Here is a 6,879-nt window from a genome sequence, read left to right on the forward strand (position 1 = left end):
GGCGGAATCACACATTGAAAAGGTCCTTATATACATCATATTGGGCCTCGACCCATGAGCCCCAAATACATCTAATGGGCCGCATCACAGGGACCTCATATATAACAAGGTGGGCCTTAACAATGGGCCATAAATATGGTAAGTGGGCCACACCACATGGCCACGTGTATATCAAATGAGCCACACTCAAATATAAATGGTGATAATGATTTCCACTACTAAAATTTCCAAGGCCCGCCATGACATTTATTTCTCATTCAATCTAATCCTAAGATCTCAAAGATTTCAAAGATAGTCGTTCAATCCTCACCGTGCACTATGGTCTACTTAATAAATAAATCTGTCTTATTTTCGTCCCAAACCGAAAAATCATTTTCTAAAAAAAATGGTTGGACAGTTGGATGAAACACATGCATCATGGTGGGTCCCATAGGGATGGAAGGTATAGATAAGTCACATATTCTGTGATGGAGGTCCACAATTGTGGACACAAAACATACATAAATGGGTCTTAAGCAAGACCCACCAAAATGTTTACTTTCCACCCAACCTAGGGCCCAACATACTGTCCATCCAAACTGGGGCCAACATGATGTTTATTATTATTATTTTATCCAAACTGGTCATAGGGTCACATGGGCCTAGGGCCCACTGTAATATTTATTTGCATCCAACTTGTTGATAAGGTCATACAGACATGGGGCCCACTACAACATTTTATTTATTTATTTATTTATTTATTTATTATATATATATATATATATATTTTTTCAACCTGATGATAGGGTCACACTATCATGGGACCCACTGGAATGTTTACTTGCATTCAATCTGTTGATAAAGTCGCATGGGCCAGGGGCCCACTGCAATGTTTACTTACCATACAACCAGTTTATAAGGTCACGTGGGCCTTTAGCCCAATGTAATATTTATTTGTCCACCAAATTTTATTTTTTTGGTATGGTTATGTGGTCCTGGGGGTCCACCGTGAAGTAGTTCACAAATCCAACCCACTCATTGTGTGTGTCCCACCAATTTAAGGGTCCAAACCGAGTTTCAGGTGGATCCAAGCTGCATGTGGACCCCAGCAGTTGATTCCATGTGGCTTGACATACCACCGCATGAAAGGTGATGGTGTGGGTCATACGAGAACTTTTTATGACTGATTTTTAGAACCAACGTATCAAAAAAGGGGACCTATTAAATGAATGGCATGGATGTAGAACATACATCATGGTAGGGTCCACCATTGGGGCCAATGGGACCCTCCCTACTTAACGTTGGACGTCCAGAGAGTCTGGACATGCATGCATATATTTTTTTTTCTTTTTTTTATACTAGGTGGGACCCACATTAATCAGATCCACTCCGTCCATTATAGGTGTCCCATATAATTAGGGGTCCAAACCAAGTTTCAATCACATCCAAAACTCAAGAAGGCCCCACTAGATGATTTTATATTTTTAGGCATGTTAACACATGTTTTTAGATGGTATGGCCCACCCGAGTCCCGTATAACTAATTTTTGGGATGGCCGGGTTGGGACCCATCAAATTCAGGTTTGATGGTTCAAAACCATCACGTGGGGCCCACGGGAGCCGTGTGTGGGACGGGCCCCCGCCACGCACGATTTTTTTTTTTTTTTTTTTTTTTTAAATCCAATTTTCAGGAATTTTTGTGGGGCCCTCATCAGAAAATCCCCCACTCATTGGCTTCCTACCCCAAAATTCCAACAAGATCAATATTGATATTTTTCAAATAAAAATTTTGGGTGAGTTTTAACGGTAAAAAAAATGTCCTATGGTATGGCCCGCTTGATTGTCGGACAACCTCATCTTTTGGTTCAACGCCTAAAATGAGATGAGAAGTGAAATGGGGCGTGGATTTATTACATACATCAAGGTGGGGCCATGAAGGTTCATCCAAACTTTCTTTTTCTTTTTTTTTTTTCACCACCATTCATTTGCAAGCCAAAAATCAGATGTCAAGGCCCCTGAGGGACAACATGGATATAACACAATCATCATGGTGGGTCCCACGTGTAGGTGGCCCACTATCAAGGGTGGGTCCCACATGATCGTGGCCCACCATAATTGAATCAACTTGATATTTATGTGTTTCCACCATTATAAGATAAAGTCCACATGACTTGTACGGTTTGGATAAAACATACCTCAAGGTGGGGTTCATCCAAGTGGGCCACACATCACAAAAAAACGAGAAGGAGAAAGAAATGAGCACCCACCTTTGATCTTCTATTCCTTCTTCTGCCTATGCAATCTAGAACCCCAAGAGAACAATTTCGACGGTTGAGATGATGATCCAAGGGTTGGATTGAGTGGTAGGAAGGGGGCCATACTAGTTTCTCTCCCATGGAATGCCATGGACGGTTCCATGCTTGGAAAAAATGAGAGAGAGAATGAGAGAGAGAGGAGTGAGAAAGAGATGGGTGATGGGAGAGAGGGATGGTGCATGTTGACTTTTGGGTGAAAAAGAAGTGGGTGCCATGCCTTGTTGGTGAAAAGGGAGTGGCTAAGTAAGGTTATGTACTTAGACTTGATTAATGATTGATGTGACATTTAGGCTAGAGATTCTCTTGGAAATTGCGACGCATGGTGTTTTCTCGAACCGAACGTGGGCCCACATTTCCTGGCCTGAGTATCGCCTCGGTGAGCGAGACGCGGCGTCGGAATCGCAGCGACTGCGCGGTCGCAAGGGTATAGGTCTCGGGTCGAGCTGACTCTGGAATACGGGATACCACTCGGGGTCACGCGCAACTGCCAATAAAAGATCGCGGGTCGCCGGAATTCTACCAGGAGGACCACGGAAGCCTACGGGACGGTACGGGCTAGAATACGGGTCTTACAGAGCCTACCACAATCGTTTTTCCGTATTAGCCTGATCATGAAGAGCATAATATACCTTAGGTAAACTTTATTATCAAACACATAGTGCAATAATAATGGTTTTGACATCTGTTTTCGAACCTTATAGGTGGAAACTTTTAAGGGGGGTAGACTACAATAAGACAAGCCATTAGAGTTAGTATATATACCTTAACATGTATATGAACGTTAAATCAACCGAAACTTAGGCGTATGAAATTAGAATATCCTTACCCATTTACATTAGGTAATTTCGGGGATGAAATTATTTTTAAGGGGGGTAGATTGTAACGTCCTAGATTTTTACCATTTTGGATTTCCAAAAACCCTTGAAAACCTTCGATGTGACTAACTTAGGTTGTCGCATATTCACCCTTGATGCTCGAAGTAAACCTATACGTGGGTGATATTAGTAAAGAACCATGCAAATTTGATTAATCAACCGTAGAAAGCCAACGAATCCACCCAATCACTTAAGCACCGAGTATAACATCCTGATTTGTTCACATAGGGCCCAAATTTAGCCAACCCATCACCGACTAATCAAAACGACCACAACTAAATTAAAAATCCACCCAAAGTCGAGACAACTTGGGGTCGGATCGTAATTAATAAATCAAAGTGACCCAATTATTCATATAGCATATGAACCAACGGTTTAGAGTGATTATGACTAAATCGCCATTTTCACTAATTACGAATAGGTCACACTATGAACATAATTAATCCCAACCCTAATCGTTGCACACAGGAAATCTTACTACCTAATTCATTTCAAAAATGCTTTAATTTTACAAATGAGCTCTAGACCACTTGTTAGTGGGCCAATAGTTCCGAAATTATAGAGTAATGTCCATCTTATTGGGCTTGACATCCATTGCGAGACATCCAGTCAAGATCGTGACTCGACTTGCTCAACTTTGACTTACAAGGTCGATGCATGAGTTATGCGAATATTCTTAAAATTAACCAAGAACTTAAGTCACTTATCTGTGTTCGGTCTTTACCGAAGTTATAGCTTTCGAACCGTAAGATCACGACCAAGTTTGGGGCAACAACCTAGAGTAATGTCCTACACAAATCCAAATAGTTGCGGGCCCGATCGATAGTCGGTGATCGCCGAACTCAACTCTGATCCTACCCATCATTCAATGCATCCAAATGGCAAGCCGATTGTGTCTATGCATAGATCATCACTAGGGCTGACTATCCTACGGTAGGTGTCAACCTCTACACCCCATAAGGGCCCCCAAAGGGTAAAAGCATACTCTCCTAGGGCTAGTATAGTGAAAACCCAACCCCTAAGGCCATTTGTACCAAATCTGGTGTTATAAATAGGTCATTTGGGGGCCTCCTTTACTCCCATACGAATTTGTAAGCCTTAAGAGAGAGAGAGAAGAAGAGAGTAAGAGTAAGAGGGAGAGATGGATCTTGGTGCTTAGGGATTTGTATCTCATCAATCAAACCCTGAAACTTACCGAATCTTTCACCAAATCCACCGTCACTTGCAATCGGAGGTAAGACTTGCATTCAACCCTTAGATTTCGTAACTGATACCTACTTTATGTGCGATTAACGATACTTCTTCCCTTTACATTAGGAAATGGTGATTTCTCCCAAAATCTGAACCCCAGGAGATAAATATTGGAAATCCCCTCTTAAGGTGCGGACTATAAATGCTTAGGTTACAATTTATCAATGTTTTCCTGTTGGTTAATGATTTATGATTGTTAATGTAGAGCTTCTTGTTGTCATAAGTGTACTTATACCCCTATTTAACAAATGAATGAATTACGCGTTGTAGTATAATGTTGTCTATGTGTTTGATGAAATGCCTAAATGAATAGTTTATCAAAATTTGTTTATCAAATGTTAACCCATATGTTATGCATGTTTGTTAACGGGATTTGGATAGGAATAGGGCTACAAGTGTAGTCTAGATAACCGGTAAACTTCCACGTTTGAGTGGCCGAATTGGGTTGGCCAACTTGGGTAAATTCGAAAGATACAGGTCAGACATTGACTATCGACAATGGCTAGGCCACGAGGGGCATTCACGCGCTCCATGCCGGTTATGTTAGTGTGCACCCGAACCAATTGAAATTGCCTAAAGAACCGGTTGACCTATTGTATGTTCACCATGGATGAGCACAAATGCTTGAACTACTATTATAAAGATCCACCTTTAACCATGGTATCATGATCCTCAAGACTCGTGAGTCAGGCATAGCGGTATGGGACATAGTGTCCATGCTGTCGGCCTATGCTGGGGTGACGAGCCTCCCTGTAGTGACCGCGAGCACTACTTCTTATAACTTGCCTATTGTATGTATTTATTTAGGAATGACAAACCTAGATGGATCAAGAACATAGGAGTAGGACCGCTACAGTTGTTCAATACCTAGTGATTCGGTTAAGATCGATGTTTAAAAGGGTGGTGTCCTAGCTTTTCTAAATTATTGGATTAATAGATATAATTAATCACTCATCTAATATGACCATGCACTGGATTGCATTAGTTAGAATGTGGCGAAACAGGCCTTGGAGTGACATGTTTGAGGAAGTGTTGTCATCTGTGAAATAGGTGGTCGGAGTCGCATGTTGAAGGAGTGTCGATGAGTGAGGGCATAAATCATTACATAACTCTATTCTTGCATTAAAAAGAGTCATTAGGAAGTGATTACTTTATATTGCCTTATCATTAATAAATTGATTGACTTGATAACATATGTAACTTTTGATTTATGGAACCACTGAGTTGATCACTCCCACTCTGGGACGGTGTTTTAAAACACCAACCAGACGCTAGTGTAGATGCAGGTGTTGTTGATGCAGATACACCGGAGCAGGCTTTCATGGATGAGGAGAAGGAATTCTCCTATTTTCAGCTCTTGGATGGGCCGATGTAGGCCATGCACCTTTGGACAAGGAACGTTGGGCATTGGGCTTAGTTGGATGTCACATTACTACATTTTGTCTATTTTTTTGGAATTGTATATCTATATATATATATACACACACACACATATACATTAAACCAAGCCATGGACCCGTACTCTAGAAGGAACTTCACGAAAATTATATGTTTTTTTATTTACACATTCGCATTAGTTACATTAAACCTGGAGTATGATACATTGTTTAGTATAATTCTATGCATGCTCAAATGTGTAACGTGAAAGTAATCAGGATATTGGCTTCCGCAATGCTAAGTGATGTCCGGAATCATGGGAGTCGAGCTTGCTCGACCCTCAAAATTCAGGGCGTTATAAGTGAGCAACTAAACTTGTAAGTTAGGGATGGTGGTATAGGACACTATGCCCGAGTTGTCGACTTACGCTGGGGTGACAATCCTCCCCGTATTGACCGCGAGCAAGACTTTAATTGTCTTAAATGCCTTTGTATGATTTTAATTATGGGGATGATGAACCCAAACGAGCCAAGGATTGCGAGAGCTATACGACCATGGCCGCTAGAGCTGTGTGATCGGATTAGGGCATTAATCTACCGAGAGTATCTCGGTTTCACCAACCTACTCGATGAATGGACATAATTAATCAACTTGGCTAACATTCACGTTACATTAGATTGGTTACTTTGGCGATTTGACAGTCTTGGTCACACTGAGGGAGTATTGGTCATTCGTGATCATTAGATGTTATCGCTCGAAGGAGTGTTGTGGTGAAAGCATGCATCATATCATTAAATCATGCATTTGCATTAACCAGAGTATTTAGAATTATGTGAATGTATATCTTTTACTAAATTTATTCTTGTGTATGATAATCTATATAACTTATTGTTAATGGTACCACTTAGTTGATCACTCACTCTCACTCTGGGACAGTGTTTTAACATACCAACCAGAACCTATCATAGATGCAGGGACGACGGAGGTGGATGCGCTGGAGGATGCCAGCATAGATGATGAGGAGCGGGCGTATTACCAGACCTTCGGCGGCTCCTTCCACCTTATGTATGGACGATCGCTGGG

Source organism: Magnolia sinica, chromosome 3 (genome assembly GCF_029962835.1).
Source record: "Magnolia sinica isolate HGM2019 chromosome 3, MsV1, whole genome shotgun sequence".
NCBI classification, from domain to species: domain Eukaryota; kingdom Viridiplantae; phylum Streptophyta; class Magnoliopsida; order Magnoliales; family Magnoliaceae; genus Magnolia; species Magnolia sinica.